This window comes from Rhipicephalus microplus, unplaced genomic scaffold (assembly GCF_043290135.1).
Source record: "Rhipicephalus microplus isolate Deutch F79 unplaced genomic scaffold, USDA_Rmic scaffold_14, whole genome shotgun sequence".
NCBI classification, from domain to species: domain Eukaryota; kingdom Metazoa; phylum Arthropoda; class Arachnida; order Ixodida; family Ixodidae; genus Rhipicephalus; species Rhipicephalus microplus.
The window spans coordinates 31,593,590-31,619,826 of record NW_027464587.1 but is presented as its reverse complement, the minus strand read 5'-3'; the positions used below and the strand labels follow the sequence as shown (position 1 = coordinate 31,619,826).

The 26,237-nt window shown below is 46.0% G+C and overlaps 2 non-coding genes across 2 annotated transcripts; both read right to left on the bottom strand.

Moving 5' to 3' along the window:
* Window positions 1–4,413: 4,413 nt before the first annotated feature.
* TRNAR-CCG (transfer RNA arginine (anticodon CCG)) lies at window positions 4,414–4,487 on the bottom strand. The gene has a single exon. It is a non-coding gene; the product is annotated as a tRNA-Arg (tRNA).
* An 840-nt stretch (window positions 4,488–5,327) lies between these two features.
* TRNAR-CCG (transfer RNA arginine (anticodon CCG)) lies at window positions 5,328–5,401 on the bottom strand. Its single transcript has one exon. It is a non-coding gene; the product is annotated as a tRNA-Arg (tRNA).
* Window positions 5,402–26,237: the final 20,836 nt, after the last annotated feature.

Sequence of the window (26,237 nt, the reverse complement as noted above, 5' to 3'; positions counted from 1 at the left end):
CTCGCCTAGCAAGCATATGGGAACACGCGGGCAAAATCTGCCTTCAAGACGAGATGAGCGCCGGCCGTTGCACCCATATGTATGACAAAAAACGGGAAAGCTTCAATCAAGAGTAAGCTTAAACGAAGTGCTGGACGAGTTCATCTGCGTTTATCTTGGTCAAACTGTGCACCAGGATGACATCAGAAGAAAGAAGTGCGTTAAACAAGCGCAGGGTTTCGATTATTCGGCGTGGTGTATGTCTGACTATATTGTTTATGTACCGCCGTGCCACTCAGCTTGATCAAGATCAGCGTTGAAATAAGCATCTGGCTTCGACTAAGAAATGCATCCTATAGCGCGCTCAAGGCTAGGAAAAACAAAGATAACTCAAAACGCACAAAAATGAACATTAAAAAACTAGAAATAATTCAATTGAAAGCAGTATAGTTTATTTATAGTATATTTAGGTCAGTCAACTTCTCCACTGCACTACTAACTGGAAGTAGTAATAAATTACGATCAACGCGGTGAAAAAAATGTCGTCTAGAGTTTCTTTCCGTCATCGTAAACCACAGGTTATCCATGGACACCACAACGTACGTTTACCCTTTGCTACGCTGACCCACTCGGCACCACTATCCTCATTCCCTAACGCCAATCTTCGCAAGGACTGACACTTTTCGCTACTCTTTCTTCCCACAAACTATAGCTCATTGGTTTATACTAACAGAACCATTCCCTGAACATCCGTGATCATTTGTGCAAATACTTTTCTTCTGTGGCTTCCTTGTAATTGTATTATGACCAAGTTGTTTTTGTTTTCATCTTACAAACAAAATCATTTTGTGTAAATTATTTTGCAACCTTTTTTTGGGTTATTGTGGTGTATTTTCTTCACCCTGCTTGGACTTTTTGTCCGCAGTATTTCATAAATAATTTAAATAGAAAAAAAATAAGTGCTGCGCTTCATGCCGATCGACTGACGATGTCAGCTGAAGCAGTGATCCCGAAATGAACTTTCAGCTTGCTGCTACAGTCATCCCCATCTTATGAGATCTTTATAATGGTGACGTTTTTATCTACAGTAAGGTATTATACAATGAAAACTGTTTTTTGTATCGACTGATCTGCTAGCCAAACTGACAGCACCCCCAAACAGTATAAAAGCATTTCAGATCATTTTAGTGTGATAGAAAATTTCTTTTACCATTACCGGCTTTCGTAGCTTGTCATTGTCACAGTTACGGTCAGCAAAAACAAAACAAAAACAACTTTAAAGTACTGGTATTGCACGGAGAGGTGCTTTATTCAGCAGAGAGGTACAAAAATGCGCACGTGCCGCTGCCAACCCGCGTTGAGCGTCGAACCAGAAGCCTTCATATGCCACAGTTCCCTGCGATTGCCCATAATACCGGTCACCTATTCTGCTGCGGAATGTACTTATGTGGATAGTGAGCGGTTTGGTCGATTCGATCGAAACCCTCTCGATGGAGAGCTTGAACGAAATAAGCCTCTGGCTGGTGTGCGGCGCCAGGTGAAAGAGTGGTCGCACGTGAAGGGAATTGATGGAGAACGCTTAGACGGGAAGCCGTCACGCCAGTGGATGGTGCCACAGTGGCACCGAGACGGAGTGTTGGTGCACAACAAATCTTGTGGCAGTAACTTCCCAGAAAACAAAACGAGAAAGCGCGTTAAAAAGCGGCTAGCATTGGTGTTCGGCGGTAAAACGAGGGGGCTCTACGTCTTGCGTATTCCCCGTTCAAAAAGGAAAGTCACCAGATTAACCCCGTCGCGTGTGCGTCTCAGCGGTGAAGTTGAGACGTAAGCTCTTGAGAGGACTTACCTACAGAGTTTTTGAAGGTATTTTTCTTTGGGGTCCTTTTGTTTTAACTTCGAAACTGTTTTTTATGTGATCGCCACGGAGAGAAGTTATTTCAGTAACTAGTTTTGCATTTTCTTTTTTTATTGTTTAGGTATGACGTGTTATCGACGGTTGGTGACATTGTGAAAGGTTCTAAGTGAAAAGCAAGGTATTTATCAGTAACGGCGGTTCGAGGATGTCTAACACGCTGCCGTGAAACGTAGAGGCACTAGTGGCCATTGAATAATTTAGAGGCCTTCACGTTTGTTTCTCGTTTGGCAGTACCGCACCCCCGAAAAGTGTTTTGTTTGGCCACGGACGTATTGAAGATGGCGATTAGAGATTGCCTCTTCCAAACGATAAGTGACTGTGCACGATCAGTCACATTCTTCAGTGAGAGGCGGAACAGTCGAAACAGGAGGCGTCCACAATTTATTAGAAGGCGAATGTGAAAGAAAAAGTGCTCGTAATTAGGGTGCTCTGAGCAAGGCTGCTGATGCTCTTTCGCGTCTTGGAGGATCATTGGAATCAGTTATTGTGACTGTTTAGTGGCAAGGTTGTTGTTGTTGTTGTGTAGCCACTCAAGCAGTTTTTGTAAATTGAATGACTGTACCGGAGTTGGCATCGCACATTTAAGTGTTATGCGAGATGTTAAGTGGGTTGAAGAGACTAATTGTTCCAGCGTGATGTGAAAGTGGCTTGTTTGTTGTACCAGGCATTTTTCGTTGTGTTGTTGTTTAGATACGAGCTTGCCTCTAAGTGGTAGAACTGCTTCAAAGTGTAGTAATTGTGTTGTGTAGGAATAATTTTGTAGATAAAAATAGGGTGGCATTTGTGAAGTTCATTATGTTTTGTTCTTTGTGCGATCCGTTGAGAATAATATATACCTACAGCGCTGTGTTCGTCGCTCTCTTTGAGTGTGTCATACGGGTCCTGGAGGGCGCATGGAGTGGAACTCCCGTGTTGGGACAATGACCATGTTGTGTTGTGAATTTAAAAGACAATATGCCGCCGGACTATGCACGGTGCACGAGCCCTATTTCAAGACAATGTGAACGGACTGCGTGGTCTACTTCATTCAGAATATGTTCTTAATTGCTGTGCATTACGAGAGTGTTTTCTTTCGAAGGACAATTCAAGCAATACGTATATGTGTCGCTGCGTCTATTTTCCAGGAGAACACGAAAGTTCTCTGGTTGAGTTTAAAATGGCAATCGGTTCGCGCATATGCGCGCACCGAGATTGAGTTTATTATCGAGCGAGATTTTTCGTTTTCTTCCTCTTTGTATCGCTTTAGTGGACATCGAGTATCCAAAAACACTCTTTAGGTGTGAAGAATTAATATGAGGCAACGATTTTCGACCAGTTGTGTGTAGCGCGACTATAATATACGGCTGATGCAGAGTGCGGAGCCGGTCCCCGACCCTTCAACTAACGAAGCTGATCGGTTCAGCGAAGGCAAACGCGGGAGACCTGTGCAATAAAAACAAAGAGGTTGGTGCCACAGGATTTGGTGCCGCAGTCTCTGCCTCGTCGGCGTCCATAATCTTTTCGTGGCTGTCGTCTACAGCTGAAGACGCGCCGATAACGCTGGCATACCTTCTAGCACAGTCCTTTCTGAAGTGCCCAAAGGTACAACATCCCGTGCAGCGTGGCGCCTGACAATCACGTCTGATAAGCCCACGCCTTCGGCACCTCAGGCAAACTGGCACTCGTCCAGGCACAGCGACAAGTACAGAACCGTTGTAAAACTTGAACAGATGTGGTAGTTCCTTGACTGACACGCCTTCATTGAGGACCATCCGTACAACTTGCGCTGTCGATTCTGCGAACTCAAGTACAGGAACACGCCACTCGTCAAGACGCACGTCCTTCACTTCACCAAACTTACTCAGAGCTTTTCGCAGAGTCTCTCCTGGGATGTGGAGAGGCACGCAGTGAATCTTCAGCGTAATTTCATGCTTACAAGGATCAATAATTGCACACTATCCACCTTTCACACGTAAGCCTCCTTTGCCAACCACAGTGTCCTTTGCCTGCCGCGTGCGAAACTTGACAAGCCAGACATGGCTCATCTGGAACACACCTATACCACTGACATCCTTGAGCACGCCGGCTTCTTCAAGGGGTTCTCGAAAATCTTCGATTTGATAGAGCCTCTTCGAAGGGTCTCCGTGAAAAAAAAACAAAGATCCAATCTTTCACCAGTCGGCAAAGTCAGTAGTAAAAAGCGGAACCCCGGTGGAGGGCACGAAACACCTTCATCCTGGCCAGCGTTGGTCATTTATTCACCTCACAAGGAGCGAACATTCCCACGTCTGATATTACTGATACTCGAACTTTTTTCATGGCTTCTGGAAAAACACCATGTTCAAGAGCTAAGATATATATATATATAAATATAAATATATATATATATATATATATATATATATATATATATATATATATATATATATATATATATTTATGAAATATAACAGACAGTAATGCCAAGGAATGTACAGGGGAAGTTATTAGAACGAATGGAATGTAAATAAGAAGAAAGAAAAGTGGATGAAAAAATAACCAGCCGTGAGCAGGAATCGAACCTACGACCTTCGAATAACGGCGTTCGATGCTCTAACCACTGAGCTACCACAGCGGCCTTCCCTCCATCCAATTTTTGGGTTTATATGTGAATTTAGAAGTAGCAGTGACAGTCAGCGCAATCTATAAGCCAAGCGACGAGTGTGAAAACACTCTTTTATGCGCATGTTTGGCGTCACGTAGCACGTGAACTTATTCTGAGCGGGCAGCTGATTAATAGTCCCTCGTATACAACCTAATGACACCATGTCTGCCAGTACGAGACCCTCGTTTAATGAAATAAGGGAAAGAAGTGTATACCTAAGGGCTCGTTTTTCCGTGTTTTAACACAACATTAATGAGATCTAACAGACAGTAATGCGTAGTAATGTACAGGGGAAGTTATTATAACCAATGCAATGTAAATAAGAAGAAAGAAAAGTGGATGAAAAAATAACCAGTCGTGAGCAGGAATCGAACCTACGACCTTCGAATAACGGCGTTCGATGCTCTAACCACTGAGCTACCACAGCGGCCTTCCCTCCATCCAATTTTTCGGTTTATATGTGAATTTAGAAGTAGCAGTGACAGTCAGCGCAATCTATAAGCCAAGCGACGAGTGTGAAAACACTCTTTTATGCGCATGTTTGGCGTCACGTAGCACGTGAACTTATTATGAGCGGGCAGCTGATTAATAGTCCCTCGTATACAACCTAATGACACCATGTCTGCCAGTACGAGACCCTCGTTTAATGAAATAAGGGAAAGAAGTGTATACCTAAGGGCTCGTTTTTCCGTGTTTTAACACAACATTAATGAGATCTAACAGACAGTAATGCGTAGTAATGTACAGGGGAAGTTATTATAACCAATGCAATGTAAATAAGAAGAAAGAAAAGTGGATGAAAAAATAACCAGCCGTGAGCAGGAATCGAACCTACGACCTTCGAATAACGGCGTTCGATGCTCTAACCACTGAGCTACCACAGCGGCCTTCCCTCCATCCAATTTTTGGGTTTATATGTGAATTTAGAAGTAGCAGTGACAGTCAGCGCAATCTATAAGCCAAGCGACGAGTGTGAAAACACTCTTTTATGCGCATGTTTGGCGTCACGTAGCACGTGAACTTATTATGAGCGGGCAGCTGATTAATAGTCCCTCGTATACAACCTAATGACACCATGTCTGCCAGTACGAGACCCTCGTTTAATGAAATAAGGGAAAGAAGTGTATACCTAAGGGCTCGTTTTTCCGTGTTTTAACACAACATTAATGAGATCTAACAGACAGTAATGCGTAGTAATGTACAGGGGAAGTTATTATAACCAATGCAATGTAAATAAGAAGAAAGAAAAGTGGATGAAAAAATAACCAGTCGTGAGCAGGAATCGAACCTACGACCTTCGAATAACGCGTTCGATGCTCTAATCACTGAGCTACCACAGCGGCCTTCCCTCTATCCACTTTTTTGGGTTTATATGTGAATTTAGAAGTAGGCGTGACAGTCAGCGCCATCTATAAGCCAAGCGACCAGTGTGAAAACACTCTCTTATGCGCATGTTTGGCGTCACGTAGCACGTGAACTTATTATGAGCGGGCAGCAGATTATATATATATATTTATATATATATATATATATATATTAGTACATCACTAACTGAATTTGAAACGTATCTTATTTGTATGATCTGCCCGTTATCAGCATCAAGCGATAACGCATTATTCAGATGCTTGAAGATTTCACATACTTTCCTTTTGTTTATTGGGTCGAGAAAGGCACTTTGGCTCACGTGACTACAACCGACGACAAATCCCGCGTAATCATTGCACAACAAAACTGCATTTATGAAGTATTCATTAAAATGATTTGTAAGTGTTGCGCCATTTATATCTTTGCCCCGAAAGTTTAGAGACTTACGCAAAGCATTTTTATTATCACGACAGTGTATAATAATAATTAGCTTCCACGTTGCACTTGACCGTTGCCGCTTGGTGTGTTCAAAACTCCGTTGATAGTACGCTATCTTGGCACGCTGAGGTTCAGCGTTTATTCTATTTTGTAGTTTTTAAAATTCTGGCAAAATTTCAGCTGAGCACGTATACGTAAAAAGTGTGATAACAGATGTGCTTACGCATTATCGTTGTGAAATGTTCGTGAATGACCCTGGGTTTTCTTGACTTTCTTGTAGATTTGAACGTTTTGAAAGGAAAGTGTTTTGCCTAAATGCGTTGAAAAATGTGGATTGATTGATATGTGGGGTTTAACGTCCCAAAACCACCATATGATTATGAGAGCCGCCGTAGTGGAGGGCTCCGGAGATTTCGACCACTTGGGGTTCTTTAACGTGCACTCAAATCTGACCACACGAGCCTACAACATTTCCGACTCCATTGGAAATGCAGCCGCCACAGCCGGGATTTGAACCTGCGATCTAAGAGTCAGCAGCCCAGTACCTTATCCACTAGACCACCGCAGCGGAGCGAAGAATGTGGATGAAGGGATCATATGTGCTATCGGTATTTTTCTCTTTAATTGCAGTTGACCAGAATTCATTAGATATATCGAGAGTAAAAGCTTCAAGACTTCGAGGTGTAATGGACTGTATGGTATGCAGCTCTTGCCGCGTCCTTTTATTGAGAGGTTTGCAAAAATGGTTCATAAACACGGGATAGTGGTCACTAATATCAGAAGTTATTGTGCCTGCGCTATGAATTACTGTGCAAATATTTGTAACGACAAGATCTAGGGCTCCGCAACATTTCTGCCTCCATCGGAAACGTTGTATATCTACATGTAGAGAACTTCTCTCCTGCCCGAGCCAGCTGCCTTATCGTCGTACCTTTGGCAATTATCGTCGTACCTTTGGAAATTTTGCCGGCCTGCACAAAACCCCGACAGCTGGTCCCCTTGGTTTCTCCCGTACACTTGCGAGAATAGAGAAATACTACTGGTCACGTCTTACCAGCGACGTCGCTCATTACGCCAAGACATGTTGGGACCACCAGCGACGTAGGAGACCACCGACAAGGCCAGCAGAACTTTGCAGCCCACCGAACCACCTCGTTGTCCGTTCCAGCAAATCGGTTTCACTTACTTGAACTGTTCTCGACGTCGGCTGTCGGAAACAAATGTATCGTCGCAGCTACCGACTACCTTACCCTTTACGCCAAAACGAAAGCCCTGTTGAAAAGTAGTGCACCTGAGGTAGCGAAAATTTTCCTCGAAAACATTGTCCGGCGCCACGGTGCCCCGAGGCGCTCCTCACTGTGAGAGCTACGGCATATACTGCTGAGCGAATGCAATGATTTCGGCATTCAGCCAGACAAGTTACCACCGTATGACAGCTTACCACCCAGAGACAAATGGCCTCACCGAGCACATAAACAAGACCATCGCCGACATGCTGGCCATGTACAGAGCTGTCCACTTCTACCCTCAACACCGCGCCTTGTGGCCGGAGCTTCACAGAGCGCCTGTGCCAGGTGCTTCGGAAACAAAGCGTAAATATAGCTGTAGGTGGGGCCTTCACCGCGTCGTCTGCTACGGCGCGGCTGCTCGACCAAATTGTGCCTGCTTTGCGGTGAAGCAAGCATCACTCTTGTTATGAGCGCACGCAAATTGACAAGTTTGTGCGCTTCTCGGGAAGCGCAGAGACAGTGGCTTTTTCGCAAGCAATCGTACAAGTAATAAATCTCGATTCCTACATGAGGAATACTTTGAAGGCATGCTGGCACTGCTACAACTAAGCTATTCAATATAACAAATACGATATCACGCATCTACCACGACTGCTTTTGATCAGCGCAAAGTTGAGCGCCGCGAAATTTTTGACGAATATATCATGTAAGGCCTGACATAACATCTTGCAATGTTTGAACATTTTGATTAGTTACTAGCCTGTGAGCAAAAGAATGTGGCTAGTTCATTAGTCTTAGAGAACTAATATTATAACATTAGGGTGTTACCAATAGCACTGCTCTCGTGTGATACCCAATTTAATTCGCCAATATTCCATCCTATTCACTGCTTGCCAGCAGCCGTATTTCTTCATGCCATTCATGCAGACAAATTAGGAACGTTCTAATAAAGTTTTCAGCGGAACTCCTTCGGGGCAATCAGTCCATCAAACAAGCGCCGATGACAAATTTTCACTGCTGTGAGCAGGTGCAGAAAAAAAAACTTCATAACTTTTTGTCTCTTGGTGACACATACCCGCTTATCTTTTTATTTTTCTCTGCGCTCTAAACGTTAGCCCCCTTCAGTAGTTTATTTGACCCTTCAATTCGTAGTGCTGTCAAGCTTTCTGTTTTTTTATCGCCGCGTGATAAAAAGGCTGCAAATGTTCAGTAGTACTTCCTTCTAATATTTCCTCCCGATCGTAGGACCATGCCGGAGGATGAAAGAGAATGCAACGTAGATTTATGCCTGTGAGAATATTCTCAACGTGCTAACGCGGCGATGAGAAACCATCCCCTTGCCACTGTCAACCAGATCATTCAAAGCGTACAGGAAGGAAGGACGCATTGGAGACGCCCCTCAGCAGCCTCTACGCGAGTTGACTACAAGGTACGAAGACCTGCCAACTGAGGCGGCCATCGCGGAACAGCCGAAAACTACAGTCCGAGAAGCACAGGCTGAGTTCGGATTCCACCACATTTCGACGACCACCATGAAGCGCCGCCTTTACGAATCTGGACTTATATAGAAGCTGAACAGAAGCTACTCATGTGAGTTGAGAACAAGGCGAAGCGGCTCCAGTTTCCTGCAGATCACACTCTATGGTCTTCATCTCACTAAAGCTGCATGGTATTCACAGACCAGTCCATGTTCCAGACTAAGTGGGATCGAAGAACGCGAGTTTGGCGCCAAACTAACACGTGGTATGTAAAGCAGAGCTCTTAAGCTTTCAAGAAGCAGTAGTGTCTAAGTGAATCTCTGTCACTGCTTTTAGTAGTGCTAGTTACCTGTGCAGTTTATGGTAATACTTCATTGATTCCAAGTTAGCAGCCAAATATGTAAAAAAATTTTTCCGGTTAGTTTTAGCCAGGTGCGAGTGATGTCTAACAGGGAGGTAATTCAATAGTGATTATTACACACTGAGAACAGCCCCTCTATCTTTCATTACTATCTAGAACACTAAACAGATTTATTTAAAACTTAACTATTTGCCTTTTTTTGGTATGCATGATGAAAAATGAAGTATATTAGGCAAGGATATATTGAAAATTCTTCGTAACTCAAATTCAACGCATGATCTAACCCACGAAGGCGACTTGCAGTTTTAAAGTTGATCCACGTGTGACTCAAAGATTTCGGGAAGCATGCCCGAAAACCTCTGTAGGTTACCCGCAGGCCAACATGGTGGCGGCTATGGCAACTCAGGCCTAGTCTGCTAAAACTCGAAGCCTCTAATTTTGTAGGGACCTAAATTTGTCCTCGGAGTCTCTTTCGTTATATCCATGACACAATAGGAACGTTCAGTAGCTACCACGAGTGTTTGGTCCCAGCGTCTAATATCAACAATGTCACACAAGAAAATCGCTTATCATTGGCTCGGTCAGTACCTCGTCACGCTGCTATCTTTCGCATTTAAATGTCGCAACATCATAAAGCCATCTTTGTACATTAATAAGTAAACTTCCCCCACCGCGGTGGCCTAGTGACTGTTGACCCGCAGGTCGCGGGATCAAATCCCGGCTGCAGCGGCTGCATTTTTGATGGAGGCGGAAATGTTGAAGGCCCATGTGCTCAAATATGAGTGCACGTTAAAGAATCCTGGGTGGTCGAAATTCCGGAGCCCTCCACTGCGGCGTCTCTCTTAATCATATGGTGCTTATGGGGCGTTAAGCCACGTATCAATGTATTGATCAATCAATCAATGAAGTACACTTGTTCATTGCCTGCAGACATATGCCACGATACATAGAGTGAGTAACCGCCAGTGGCCAAAGTTCAATGACTGCCTTGGGGGAAATCACAAAAAATAGCCTCGTTGCTCTCGTCAGGGTGCATGGCTGTTTCATGGCTCAGAGATACTGCTTCATTGTAGACTATGGGGCGTTCCCATTTATTTTGAGGGAAGCGTTTCCAGATAGAGACTTCATCCTTCAACAAGACCGCTCCCCAGTACACACGTCGAAGCTGACTTCCTCTTTACTGCAAGAGCGTGGAGTTGCCGTGCTGGAATGGCCACCACAATCGCCAGACATTAACATCATTGAGAACGCATGAGGAAACGTAACGGCAGCGTTGTGATCCCGCGCTTGTGTTCGAACAACCTCTCGTCAGCAATACAAAACTGCTGGGAAGAAGCCAGGGCGAACGCTCAGATATGCGACACCTTGTATGAGTCTCTTCTGGATAGATTGAGGGCGGTTATCGAGGCTGATGGTGATGTCACCCGCTTCTAAACTCTATAATCCAATTATACAAGTACACCATTTCGGCTATCTGAGAGACATTTGCAAATGTTCCAATATTTATGTTTACTCTCAAAGAAGCCTGAAAAGAACTTTTTTGTTCATGATTAGATGAGACTAAATCGTGGTTATGCACTCTTCTACGAGTTCTTTTCAATACCAGTGAATAGCAGCTGGTGCATTGCTACAGCGCTCACGCTTAATACCTGGCGTAGTACACCCAGTTACATTTTCATTGTGCTTTTTGTGGTGCCCAACAATGGGCTGATCAAAAAAGTCGTATGAGTTGTTGGAACCATAGATAGTAGGCTCGCACATCTGATCGAGGCCAAGCAATTCATCCTGCAAAAATGGAAAACGGAAAGACTTAACCGAAAGCTCAGGAAAAAGATAGCGTTACTGAATATACAGATAGAGGAGCACTCACAAACCCTCACAAAGCAGTGGGACTAAGCTTGCTACCAGGAAGACGGTAGAGTCAAACGTGGGGGCAGTTGGAACCTCCTCAAACACCTATTGAAGGAGAATAAAACTAAGTTAAACAAGCGAACGGCCATTGCGGAACTACTACATCAGGCGAGCCAGTCCGGGACTCATGAGGTAACCATGCAGCAGCTTGCGGAAAAATATCTCTCGCTGAAACAACCGCGGGATAGCGATGAACACATAGAGTACTCTGGACTGCCGTGCGAGGAAATGGACCGTGATTTCACTAAGGGTGAAGTGCGAGTTGCCCTCAATGGTCTTTTTAGCAGATCGGCAGCCGGACCCGACGGCATTACTAACACACTGTAATCAATCTAGACGATAACTCTATCACTTTCTTGACGGATCATTTCACCAACTTATGGAAAAAAGAGAATATCCGGAGGAATGGAAGCGAGCCAGTACTATTCTCATACCCAAACCAGGTAAAACACTCGGCCTAGATAACCTCCGTCTGATCTCACGTGATGTCTAGGTAAAGCTATGGAACACGTCATTCTCAACACATTCACGCGCTACGTCGAACAACATGACATACTCCCATATAACGTGATCGGTTTCCGTCCCGGGCTGTCGACTCAGGACGCCATGCTCCTGATCAAGCACCAGTTCATACAGGTTAGCCCAGCGCATACGAGAGCGCTCCTAGGTCTTGACGTCGAAAAAGCTTTTGACCGCATAGAGCATAAAGCCGTCCTCGAGGTTCTATCCCCACTGGGTCTGGGCGAGAAGCTTTTCCGCATAATCAATTCGTTTCTTAGATGTAGACAAGCCAGCCTCACACTAGTAGAACTAAAATCTAAGTGGGCGGCACTGGGCAAGAGGCACCCTACAAGGAGCTATGCTCTCACCCATGTTATTGCGCTATCACAAAAAGAAATTGATTTTCTTCAGAACGTTGGTACATGTGTTGTTCACGGTTCGTTATGACGATGATTACGCGGTTGTTAGGTGAATTCTGCTTTCTTTGTTTTGTCAGATACTGCCCAAGTGTATAATTTGCGGTTCTAGCAAATAAATCTTATTGTAAGTCAGTGCCGCTGTCTGTCTCCTTCTTTTCTTGTTCCTCGTTATTGGCACTGTTTTTTATGCAAATCATGTCGTACGTACCAACTCGCCCAACCAACCACGTTAGATAATTTAGCAATTACCAGAGTTGCAAGGGATTTGGAGCGGATAGAAGGTATACACTACGCGTTATATGCCGCCGATATAACCATATTGAGCACCACGGAAACATAGGCCAAACGGAGACTAGAATTCAGGAAACTGTAGACATAGTGGAAAGCACTCTCGGTGAAATGGGGCTAAATTTTTCGGCGGCGAAGTCAGAACTTTTCCTTATGAAAAAAAATTGCCCGCAGCTTCCCTCGGGGGAACACTGAGGAGGATGCGGAGCATATAATTGGTTAACGGGGTGTTAAAGTGCGACTTACTTGGGTCGATGGCTAAATTGGTAAACGTGGTTGTGAAATGGGGTGTTAAATTGCGACTTACTTGGGTCGCTGGCTAAATTGGTTAACGTGGTTGTAGGAAGTCGCACTTGAAGCGAGCGTTGGGCGTGGCATACTGCTTGGCGCGCCACGCCGCTACCTCGGCGCGCTTGCGCTCGCGGGCAGCATCGGGATCGGCCTCTCGTCGCCGACGCTTGCACTCGGCTTCCCGTTTTCGAAAGTCCGGGTCCTCTTGTCGACGCTTACATTTCAAAGCGGCCGAATCCTGTGCTGCTGCTCGACGCTGACGTCTCTCAGCGGCTTCATGTTCTCTAAGTTGAGCATCTTCCGCTCGACGCCGACGTTTACGTTCGGCGTCGCGAGCTCTTCTCCGCGCTGCCTTGTCTTCGGACGACGACTTGGTTGCGGTTCCGCCAACACTTTGGCCGGCGCTGGTCGAAGGGACGTCGATCATTGTGACCTCGGACGTCGACGCGCCGTACAAACCAACCGACGAGCCGCAACTGAGCGAGCGAACACCGACCTTGAGTATATATACAGCGCGACGGCGCATGCACTGTCAGCTGTCGAATGTTCGAGAAGGGGGAGAAGCGCAACGGCGCATGCGCGCGCTTCAGCTGCCGATGTTCTCGAAGCACGACGGCGCATGCGCGTGCGTCAGCTGCCGATGTTCTCGAAGCGTGACGGCACATGCGCGCTACATTATACAGCTAGCGAATGTTCGTGAAGAGGAGAAGCGCACGCGGTGTGTAGATGAGGAAGGGTGCACAGATGGTGGAAGAAGGAGGAGGAAGCTTGCGGACGGCGCCGCACTACAAGCCTCGAGTATTAGATGCTCCGCATCTAAAATTGAGGTAGGGGTAAAAGACCCAAGGGCTATGTCCCTGGTGAGGAACCGAAGATTATCTTGCGCTGTCAGGATGGATCCTCGTTCAAGCAGGTCGGAAAAATAAAGTTTTAGGTTTCTACATAGAAGCGGGAGGTAGCAATCTCACTGTCATTCAGCATATTTCCAAAAAAAACTGACCAAGTAATCAGGCTTCTGAAGAGAATCACCAACCGACACAGGGGCCTTAGTGAGGACCGCACTCCATGGCTCCTACACGCCTTCGCTCTCTGTAACCTCACCTACGTGGCGGATCTCCTCCAATGGTCGCAGGCCGAGCTGAACAAGCTCAACATCATTATCAGAAAATTAGTCTAGGCCGCCCTATGTATACCCAACTGTGCGCGAACGAGAAACTCATCAGCTTAGCCATGCACAATACCATGCAAGAAATGGCTGAAGCGCCACAGACGGCGCAGCAGGAAAGACTAACGAGGACATGTGCGGGTAGGCTGATACTCAGGGCAATCGGGTACGTCCCCAATAGATTGAAGAGCCCGAAGGAGGTCGAGGTCGAACTGAACGCGAAGCCTAAAGACGTGATCAGAACCACTCCCCTGCCGAGATACATGTATCCCCAACACAATGTCAGCAGGCGAAAAGCGAGGGCAAAAGATTTATTGAAAGAAACCGAACAGGTAGGACAACAGGCGTCCGTCGTGGACGCAGCCTGGGTGAAAGGCCAAGAGGCCGACACGGCTGTGGTGGTCGACAGCCAGGGAGAGGTACGGGACGCCCTGACTATACTCACTAAGGATTCGACGGTTGCAGAACAAGCCGCGAATGCTTTAGCCATCAGGAACAGAAAATGGTCATACGTCTATAGCGACTACAAAGCAGCAATTACGAGCTTCGACAAGGGCTATGTCACTGAGACTGTGGTTAAACTTATGAACAAAGTCAATCCTATCGATACTGAAATTAAATGGTTTCCTGCGCATATGGGCCAAGTAAATGAAACTCGGGTCAACTTCAATGAGGTGACGAATAAACTGACACGAGGACTCGCTTGCCGTGCTGGTCAGACCAGATTCGACGCCCACTACCATTCCTGGGGCTATAAAGATAATTTATTCACTGACAACGACATCACAAAATATTATTACTTGGGGCGTAGGCGATTCCCACTGCCACACGCAAAATTGAACAGGGCTCAAGCAGTCACGCTACGTTTACTGCAAACCGGAACTTACCTCTCTCCATAGTTTCTTCATAAAGTTCTCCCTGACAGTGAAATTCAAAAAAAGCGTGACGCATGCGATGGCATCATTGGGATCAGCCACAAGCAGGCGGGCTGTCCCGCGACTCTCGCCGACCCTGAAGAACAATGGCTTTATTAGCAGACGATGGTGCGAAGCACGTCTTATCAAGAACTACGGGTAGTCCAGAAAGTCTACGATGACGCCACAAGGCTCGGCCTGATGTTACCGACGTGGAAGCGGCCCGCCTTGGTCTGAAAAAACCGGGCTTAAGGGCACAAATGAAGTTTTGTGATTGAATGTGGGAATATTCTTTCTGTCCCAGCGAATCACTTAGTCTTAGCAGAAGCAGACTGGCGTGAAAGTTTTGCTCATGTACGGGGTGAAGTTTATTACTTGTACGATGGCTTGCAGAAAAGGAACAGTTGATTCGCTTTTCGAGAACCGTGCCAGCTTCTTCATTTGCGTACGCACATAGAAAAAGTGATGCTTGCTCTATCGCAAAGCAGGTGCAATTCGGTTGAGCGGCCGTACAATAGCAGACTATGCGGCGAAGGCCCCTCCTACGGCTGTCATTGCGCTTGCGCGTTAGTTTCCGAAGCATCCGGCGGAGTGCTCCTTGGAACGCCTGGCTGGACGTTCGGACTGGCACGGTGGATGAACGTGTTTTTTGAGCGCTTCCAATCGATGGTGCAAATAAATGGTTTTGCATGTTTTGAGCTTGTCTTTGTAATTATAATGCAGCAGTTAAAATCTTTGTAGCACTTATTAAATTGTGCGGCTTTTCCGGTGGTCAGTCACCAGGTATTTACTAGTTGGTGCGTGTGTGTTTGTTTGATTGTTTGTGTTTTTTGCCACACCATGGGGGAGGTGCACGTACATTGAACACGCACGTTTTTGTAGTAGAGCTTAGACTTTCTCTTTTTCGTAGGGAAGAGATCAAGTTTTGTGATTAATGAGGAAGACAAGTCATAAGGACAATCGGTGTCATAAACACTTGATTAAGAAGGCTGTAAAGTGTTCAGGATGCGGAGTAAGTTTGAAAATGAACCAAAGTGCAGAAGCGAATGGAGAGGACGCTGACGTGAAGTGTAGGCAATGTGAGGTCGAGTAAAAAATGAAGAATACGATGGTTGCCCTGAGTGAACTGCTGTTGAGAATCACCGAGCTGGAGACTGCGTTGGCGACAGAGCAAGAAAAAACGAGGGCGATGACAGAAAGGCTGAAGTCAGCCGAGGAAGCACTAGCCAAGGTGAACAAAGGAACAGCTGATGAAGAAAACAGTAGGGCACCGGCAACCAGAACAGCGGAGAAGAAAGAGCTAGCAAGTTTGAAAAAAAAACAGGTTCCGCCGGTTCAATTGTCGCAAGGCCCAGCTTCAACGAAGTAGTGGTGGGGCTGGGAGGGGACAAAGCAACCAGCGTCACAGGTGCAAGTAACCCCTAGGTGCAGGACGCTCAAGCTGAAAAGTCACAGCATGTGATCATCGCTGGGGACTTGAATTTAAATCGATGCGCAGAAGCAATCAAAGAGAGAGCAAGAGGTGACAAGAGGGTTGCAGTAGCTACGTTCCCAGGACGCAAGCTGGAAGCAGTCATAAGGCAAGCGAGCGCAAACCTCAAAACTACAGCTGATAGACGAAACCTCGCGATAGTTTCAGGAGCTTTAAACGATGTCCTAAATGAAGACATAGCAGTACTAATGACCACACTGGCTAAAGGGGTCGATGACATGCGCGCCACTTCTCCTCAGACACAGAAGTGATATGCACGATACCGGAGGTACCGGTGCGGGACGGCAGCGTGCGAAAAGCGGTTATCAGCGCAAACCAAGAGATACGGTGGATGAGTCAAGAGAAAAGCTTTGAGGTGGTGGAAATGGGGGGGGGGGGGGGTACGTGGGCCTTTTGGGGTGCAGGATAGCTAGTAACGAGTAAAACAACCAGGGAGACTCTTCGGCAGGTGTTATGAACAGATACGATTCCAAAGTGGCACCAGTATCTAAGATAGGTAGAGTGGGGCAGAAATAGACGTACCCATGAGGGCCAAGCCAATTCAGACATAGGGTATATTAACATGCAGGGCGGCAGGAACAGGCTGAAGTGGAAAGAGAGAGAAGAAGAGCTAAGGGAGGAGAGGCCGATGGTATACGGTTTCGTAGAAACATATCTTAGGGACATAGAACAACCTCCTAACAATCTGGACTACGCGTGGGAATATTGTAATAGAACAGAAGGCAGCAGAAAGGGGGGGGGTATTGAGGCATTTATTCATAAAATTACAGACTGGCAAAGCTGGTGGTGGTAGTGGTTAAAAGAGAAGAAAAGGCACCTAATTTCTGCAACCCGGTAGGGAGCACGGCGCAGTGCCTTCGCAAAGGGTCAAGCAGGAGTGCAAGGAACATTTGTGGCTAAAAGAAAAAGTGACAGGGCAAATGACACTCCTTGGTTTGGTGTACTTGTGGACGGGAGCAAAAGCCAGAGAGGAAAACCGGGCAATGGTAGAGTATATATCAAAGGACATTGAGGAGTTAGGAGGAGAGTACGAGATAATTATACTAAAAGTTATGAATGCGCACATAGAAGATATAGATGGGTATACCGACCCGACAGGCAAAATCCTCAGGGATATGTGTGAAAGGCTTGATTTGATCATTTGCAACTGTACCGAGATGTGTGAAGGGCAAATAACATGGGAGGTAAGAAGGCTGCAGTCGACAATAGATTGCGCACTGATGTCACATTGGATGTATGATAAGCTCCAGGGAATGCACATAGATGAAGGTGGCTCCAGAAGTCTGGGTAGTGACCACAAACGTATCAAGCTAAGTTTTGGAAGAGCAGTGAAAGTGGGAAGGAGACAAGATGAGCAACTAAAGGAAGAATTTTATTCCGAAAGGGAAGTAGAAACGGCTACAACTTAAATTGAGAAGGTAATCACTGAGGATAATAAATCAGTGTGGACATACGCGAATCTAAATAGACTATTTGAGCTAGAGCTTGCTAAGGCACGTGACAAGTCACCCCGGAAAAGAAGACACAAACCCAACAGTTGGTGGAACGAGGAAGGTAAGAGGGCCAGAGCAAAACGTCAGGAAGCCTCTAGGGAACACAGACATGCTAAGCAGCGTGGGGAACCGACAGATGATGTTTAAAGCAAATGGGAAATCTTTCTCGGCTGTAGAAGGGATGTATTCTTTCTGATCAATGAAAGGATTTGGAGGAAGGGAGCTCAGTGGCTGCCAGAAGTACACAAAAAAAAGGCAGCTGCAAAATTTTGGAACTATCTAAACTCCCTAAGAAATGAGACGAGCCTAGAGCAGAGGTTTATAACTACAGCTCAAGGTGCTAAGCTAGAAGGGGACGAAGCTATTGAGTATATAAGAACAAGGGCGACAGAAAATTTTCAACAAAGAAGTGCTTTATGCACCACAATAGACAAGGGCGAATCAAGTGGAGCAGAATCCATTTTCACAAGGGGAGTGGGAAAAGGCTGAGAAGAGGGTTCCTAGTAGTACAACAGGCCCAGATGGCATTACAATTATGCTAATAAAGACATTCGGTCCGAAGTTTAAGCACGCATTGAGAGAGGCATCGAGCAAAACAATAATCGATGGTGAAGTCTTCGATGGATGGACACTTGGCAGGATGAGCATGATCTATAAAGGAAAGGGGGGCAAAGCTGATATAAACAACTACGGTCCTATAACAGTGACTTCAGTGGTCTACAGGCTGGTGATGCAGATTTTAAAGGAAAGACTGCAGGCATGGATAGAGGATGAGGGGGTGCTGGGGGAACTGCAGGATGGGTTTCTAAAACACAGGAGGTTGGAAGACTGTTTTCACTAACGCAGTGCATCGAAATAGCAGAAAAGGAACACAGGCCGCTGTGGCTAGAATTTTTTATATCAAGGGAGCATACGCTAGCCTGGTGCACGAGGACTTGTGGGGATACTTGACACACTAGGTGTGGAAGATGGAGTCAATATTCTTCTAAAGGATATCTATAAAGCTAACAAGGCAGTTCTATTGAGAGAAAACAGGTATCCAAGCCTACAGAAGTGAAACGGGGGCTTAGGCAGGGGTGTCCTCTGTCACCCTTGTTATTCTAGATGTACCTACAAGGATTAGAGGCCAAATTAGAGAGAAGCAGACTGGGCTTCAACCTCTCTTTCGTCAAACAAGGGAACCTCATTGAATAGGCACTACCAGCATAGATGTACGCAGATGATATAGTGCTAATGGCTGACAACAAGGAAGATTTGCAGAGATTTATGGACATCTGCGGTAATGAAAGAGATAAGTTAGATTTCAGATTCAGTAAGGAAAAATCTGCAGTCATGGTTTTAATGACAACGAAGGTAGTGAGATTAGAACACAGGAGGCCACGCTAGAGATAACAGATAAATACAAATATCTGGGCGTATGGATAAGCAATGAGGCCGAGTACTTAAGGGAACACATAATATACGTGACGATTAAAGGTAATACGAATGCAGCGGTGATGAAAAACAGGACAATGTGGAATTACAATAGGTATGAGGTTGTGAGAGGAATATGGAAAGGGGCCATGGTTCCAGGTCTGACGTTCGGCAATGCGGTCTTGTGCATGACAGCTGACAAACAAGCAAGATTAGAAATTAAGCAACGTAGAATAGGTAGGCTTGCCTTAGGAGCTCACGGGAATACACCAAATCAGGGAGTACAAGGTGATATGGGATGGACATCATTTGAGGGCAGGGAAGCTAGCAGCAAGATAAAGTTTGAGAAACGATTGAAATAAATTGGGGAGAAACGTTGGGCTAGGAAGGTATTCAGCTACTTGTACATGAAGAATGTCGATACAAAATGGAGGAAGCAAACCAGAAAATGGACTACTAAATACTTGCAAAACAGCAGGGGGACAAACCAAAAAGAATTGTCGGTTAAGAAGAAGGTGAAGCAAGCTGATACCGATATGTGGTGAATTGGCATGATTAAGAAGCCCGCACTAGAGATCTATCTAACTTTTAAGCAGGAAACTGCCAAGGAAAGGATCTATGATAATACTCGGGGTAGTTCTCTACTGTTTGAAGCCAGGACGGGAGTATTGCGAACCAAGACATATTGGGCCAAATACGAAGGAATAGACACGGTATGCTGTGCGTGGGGAGAGGAAGTGGAAGCTGCCGAACACTTGATAATGTTCTGTAAAGGGCTTCACTCTATAGGTCAGGATGATGGCGCAGAGTTTTTCAAAGCACTGAGGTTTAGGCGCGGGGAGGGTAAAACAGACTTTAAGCGGGTAGAATTAACTAGAAGGAGGTTATGTGATTAGCGGCTAAAGCCAAAGCATGAGTGAAAATTAAACCCTTCTCTGCAATGTACGATTTCTCAACCTCACTATTAAAGGGAAACAATATATCTAGTTTTTTGTTCACTAAGTATTACGGCTTGGTGCCGTTAGCCACCACCTGATCTAAAAGATGCACTCATATCAATCCATCCATTCAGTCCAGAGTTACTGCATATGCCGAAGTGTAAAGATGCTGACGTGCTTCACCACTTGACAGGTGATCGACAGCTGACGCTGTGTTCAGCGCTATCGGTGCCAGTGTATATTGCTGTAGCCTTACTATACATTTGTTTCCTACAAGTTCGGTCTGATTAAACATTTTCCCCTCCATTTATATATTCTGCTCCCTTCGTGCACGTCCCGACCTCGTGACGATATGTTGAATGGTATGGGGGAATGTGTTAACCCCTAAGGTAGAGCTCAGATTGCTTGTGCTTACGAGAAGATAAACCGGCTTGAAAACATTGAAATTCTATTCAACTAAAAATTCTGTCGATTATGTTACAATATAAGGTGAGAACACGTGACTCCATAACTGATTATCGAAGATGGGATACTCTCCACTACCATATGCTTTCCATATTTCTAACGTTAGTAAAGCCACATATCCAGGTTTTTGCGTTGGGCAGTGTGAATACGGCTTTCCAGATGTACATGTGCGTGCTTTATGGAATATATAAATCTAAAACCTGTTGGAGAAGAGGTCAAAAGTTGTTTCTCAATAATAAACGTAACTGTACGGCGATTGAGTGCCCTTTCAATAAGTTTTATAACATTAGATGGTAAGACTATCGGTAGTATGTTGTCTAGATTATAGCCCGCTCTTGCTTCTTAAGAAATAGTATAATTTTCGCAATCTTCAATACATAAGGACATCTATTTGCCAGTTTTCAATGCAGCGGCGGACTACGAATGGGTTGGAGCCTTCGATGACCCGCTCAGTCCATAATCAGCATTGTTTCACGCCTGAATGTCACTTGGGCATCCTAAAACGCTTTATCGCTCATACTAACGTGGTTCAATTCCCGACATCAAGCCTGCTTATAGTAAGCTTGAAAAAAAGGTTCAAGCACTGGCGTAGCTCAGTGAATATCCACTGAGCCACACCAGCCAATGCTTGAACTTCTGGTGTCTGTTCCTGAGTGGTTGTTGAGGGCTTGACAGCTCTCAACGAATTTTTAAATTGATGTTTATTCAAAAGGACTGCTACTAAACTTGTTGTCGTGACCCTTACGTCATCGTTCTTTCACATAGTATTTGGAAACAAGCAATAAAGCAAAAAAGGACTGGCGTGGCTCAGCAGTAAAACACTGGACTGGCACGCAGGAAACCCGGATTCAAATGCTATGGTGACCTCAGTGTTTTTCTTTTTTTTTTCTCATTTCACTCGATAGCGGCTACGGACATCAGCTGTAACGGCGGCAGCACAGGCGGCGGACAACTATGGCCGATGCAACTGTCAAAATTGTTCATAGCTAAATGGCAGCGCTGGGTGCGACCCTGTTCTTGTGTGTATTCTATGTCAAGTCTGAGATTTCGGGGTATGGGACGTGGCAATAATAAAGTTTCACCAGAATCGAAAGTTGGGCTAGTTGGATATGCATGGTATAACTATAAGTTAAAGCAATGTCGCATGAAACACAGCAAAAAGTTCGTGGAGTGCGCAATGGGCGTTGTTTACATGACTCCTTTTAGCTGTGGTAAAGTGTATATCGGTCAGTCGGAAAGATGCGTCAATGTTCGTCTCTGAGAGCACGATTCTTCCTTGAAATCTGTGGGTGCATCGCATCTCGCGGCTCATTGCAGAGAGTGCGGTTGTTATCCTCTTTTTCAGGATACTGAAGTGGTTTTTTGGTCAAAAAATAAATTAACTCGTGAGTTGACAGAAGCTTCTCACATAAGAAAAAGAGGTGAACAATGCGTCAGCCAGCCTTCTGTTTTGCTGCACGATAAAGAGTTTGTTTTTCTAGATTATGTTCCGAGATAATCTGTCTTTTTTTACCGTGTGTTCTCGATGTGCCTCTGATGTACTTTTTTGCCTGCACACGCATGCATCGGGTTTCTCAGTTGCATGTATATATATTCTGCCCTTTCTAATAAACAGTTTAGTTGCGAGAAAGCGCTTGTCCTCTCTTCATGTCTGTTTTTCGTGCGCTTTAACTGATAGTTATACCAATAAAGTCGCAGTTTGTTTTGTGCCCTCGTAGTGCCATGTCATTCTTAGCTATCCATCTGTTGTTGGAGCCCGACTACTACTGGTCTGGCGGCTGGCCTACCGGCGACACAAATAAAACCCAGTCTTTCGTGAGTTGCACCACACGAGGACCCGTCCTAATTCGAAACTTCGGCAATATCGAGGCATTCGAGGAAAGAGGGGATGACGCGCGTGTCTGCGGTTTTAAATGCGAAGCATTTCTTAGCGAACTTTGGCGACTTTGAGCGCATCTATCTGTCTATGTATCCATCTATCTGGCCGCCTACGACATTAGCTCACCTGGCCATTTCGTCAATGAAATCAATACCAAATTCGGTGTGGCATAACATGACTGTATGGCGAGCATACTCGACTTGTAATAACATGACTATCATGATATGTATGTCATGAATCTTACGTTTACCATTTCATGATCTTGTTGCTCTTGCGTTGATTTCGCTCACACAAAATGTTGCAAAATTGGCGTGGTATGACATGACTGCACGGCAAACACAAGTGACAGGCCCTAACGTGGAAATCATGACATGCATGTCTTCTAGGTCATAAATCATGACTACACGCCACGCTCATGATGAGCTCACAGTATTTTCGAAGTGGCTTTGAAAAGAAGAAAAATGAAGAGATAAGCGCTGCTCCGTTACTGCCTCTCTCGATGAGGGCGCCGCCACAGATTAGCGCAGGGAATGGGGGAATTGGAATTAAAGAGACAGAAGAGAAGAGGTAAGAGGAGCGTACTTTTGCATTCGATCACTCGTTTCGCCCACGCGGGCAAGAGACCAAACGCAGCACACGCAATCCGCCGAAAGAACGCCGACAAACCGGAGGTGAAGCGATGCGCCTGCAAAAAAAAAAACACCCACTGGACAAGTGAAAAGAAGTTAGGGCGCTCTCCGTCTAAGATAGGGAAAAGAGTGAACGCTTCGTCGGCGCGACGCGCCCGTGAGGAAAAAAAAAAGAAAAAAAAGAGAAAATCCGTCAGGCAGCTTAGAGCGGCTACGTAAGCATAGTCACGTGGGACTCCGACGAGGCGTGGTGTGCAGCGAGATGTAAACAACGACGAGACGTGTGTAGCGAGCCTTTTTAGGGGCGCGTGAAAAGGTACGCATCGTGGAAAAGTTCAGCAGGGCCTCGAAGGCCCTTAGGAGCGTTACTAGACGCGCACGGGGAAACTGTAGTTGGTCGAGAATCACGTGCGGAAGTCCCAATCGGCCGTATGCATCGAAGAGCCGCTGGCGTCGGTCTGCGTGGCCGGGGCATTGGAGCAGATCATGCTCAATGGTCTCATCCGCCCGGCATTTCGCACACGCCGCGCTTCCGCTGATGGTGCGGCGATATTGCAGCTCAGCTGTCCGGCTGCAGTCGGTGCGTAGGCGGAGAAGAAAGGCACGAGCTCGCCTGCCGATGCCGGTACTCGGCAGCGGTCGAGGGAGGTTTCCCGTGGCCACACGTGAGTCGGGGTGGAAGGCGCGCACATGGCGCGCAATTCGAAAGTGCGCTACATCACCCGCGCGGAGGAATGTAGAGACGTAGGTGGACGGTTGGTGGGCCTCCTTGGCCAGGGCGTCTTCTGGCTCGTTGCCACGTAGTCCAATGTGCGAAGGCACCGACTTTTCCCCTAGCTTTACTGTTACAAGCTGCCACTCTAGCGTCGCCACCGCGAAGTCGGCGACGGGAATGACAGCAGGTTCGTTCGTTCCGTACGCAAGCAGAGACAGTGAAGAGATCAGAGACGTGAAAAAACAAAACAAACTTTACTCTAGTGATATTGCAGCACACGGGATCTAATACAACACTTCAATACAACTAACAAAATACATCAACACTTGATACAACTAAAACATACATATAAAAACAATTAATCAGCTTACGCGAGAGAACTATTACAAACTACACAACTAACACCAATAGACTACGGGGGAGAAAGTTCGAAGATATAAACAGGTGAAGGCATACGTATGATGACCGGCCGCGTTGCGTCCCCGACGATCGGGTGCGAGAAGTCGAAGAGAGTTCTGGCACGACTGCGATGTCGGCGGTGTTGCAACACTGACGGCTCCGGGAGGCTAGTGCTTGCAGGTGACTTCGAGCAGGTTGAGCTAACTCGAGGCGAAGTCCCGATCTCTACGTTGCAGACGTTAATATCGCGTCAGAACTAGACGAACGGCTAAGTTTAGGTGGCCAGCTGATACAGAGCCACACTAAAAACTTCTAGAAGAGATGCTTGTTGATCTGTTTCTACACCATGTTGGTCAGCGACTAGTCTGCCTAGCAGGGCAAAATCCTGCGCTTAAATCCTCCTCGTGTCTCCTCGCTCTCTTCCGACAAGAGACCTCTACATGGGTCCAATCATGCGCGTTTAATTGATGAAAACTCCGCCCCAAAAATATTTTGACCCCACCCCTTTTTAATCGGGAGAGGGCCCTCCACTAGCGAGAGTGACAACCTGTTGGGTTGTCATACGGCTTGGCCACCTGAGGTTTTCCCACGCTTTTCCCTGTGGGAACGGTCGAACCGTTTGGCTTTCAGCCGGTGGGTCTCGTAGTCTAATCCTTGTTCGGGGTACATCGCGGCCTTTTACGACCTTGCAGACGCCGCCGCAGTTACAAAAGGATCAACCGTCTGCGGCGACGTTCTAAGAAGAGCACCCCATTCTGCACTTCTCGGCTCCCTTTCATGCGCCCGCCGTTCTCGCGGTCAGTGGGGGAGTACGGCGCCCGTTAATTGCCGTGACGCGGTGTCGCCAAAAATGGCCGTCCGGGACATCGCCCCCCACTTTCAGAACGTTACTCATAACATTTGTTCACACTGAGGGGAATTTTTCGACAACAAGGAACAAAACACCACCAACAAGGGAGACATGAGGACTGTCCCTCTTATACACAACATAAATAGGCAGAGTGCATCAAAGTAACAACAAAAGAAAAAAAAACAATTGTTAGAGTACCAGCTTCAGTTACACGCAACAATATTAATGCGCCATGCAAACAAGAAGAGGAAATAGCTGTGTACGACAGCCATCAATACAGAATACCCTGCACGAATATATACTACGAAACAAAACGGAACAGGTGCGCTTCTCTACTGTAGTGCAATCCTTCAATCTGCATTACAACAAGTAAAAACAACCAATGCACCAAGCAAAAAGAAAATAACTCAAAATAGTCTTCTTATACAATGAAATACGCACATACAAACAGAAAACAACCGACGAAAGGAAAAAAAATAAAATGCTCATAGACCTCAAGAACTATATCCGGCTCAAGTAATCGGCTCCCACGTTTTCACTACCCTTAATATGCATAACGGTGAACTGGTACTCTTGGAGTAGTAAACTCCATCGAAGTACTCGAGAGTTCAGCTGTATTGCCCGTTGGATATAACTCAGAGGCTGGTGGTCTGTCTTTGTTTACGGCCGCCAAATATTTCTCTACAACTGAAACACTAAGCTATCCAGCTTTCCTGAAACTTTGGCCTACGCTGTGCCCAAAATACTCTTCGTTCACTCAACCTGAGAAAAAGTGTAGTGTTTTGTTTATATGATCACTTGATCAATCGTCTTCAAAGAAAACCAACAACACTTGCTCTGGTTTATGCTAAAACCGTGCCCCACTTTCTCAATTAGATTCGCTTGAACCGCACACGATGGGGTAGCGTTCCCGGCGGCTTTCGAGCACGCCAGAGGTTACAAAAAGCACGAACGCCAGGCTGTGTCCTGCTGTCACGCCTCATTCTGCATTTTGGCCGGCTCCCCTCAGGAATGTGCAAGGGACGCCAGAAACAGGGGGGAAGCCTGGGTATTAGTGTCTTTGTGGTCGCCCCCACGCAGTACTTAG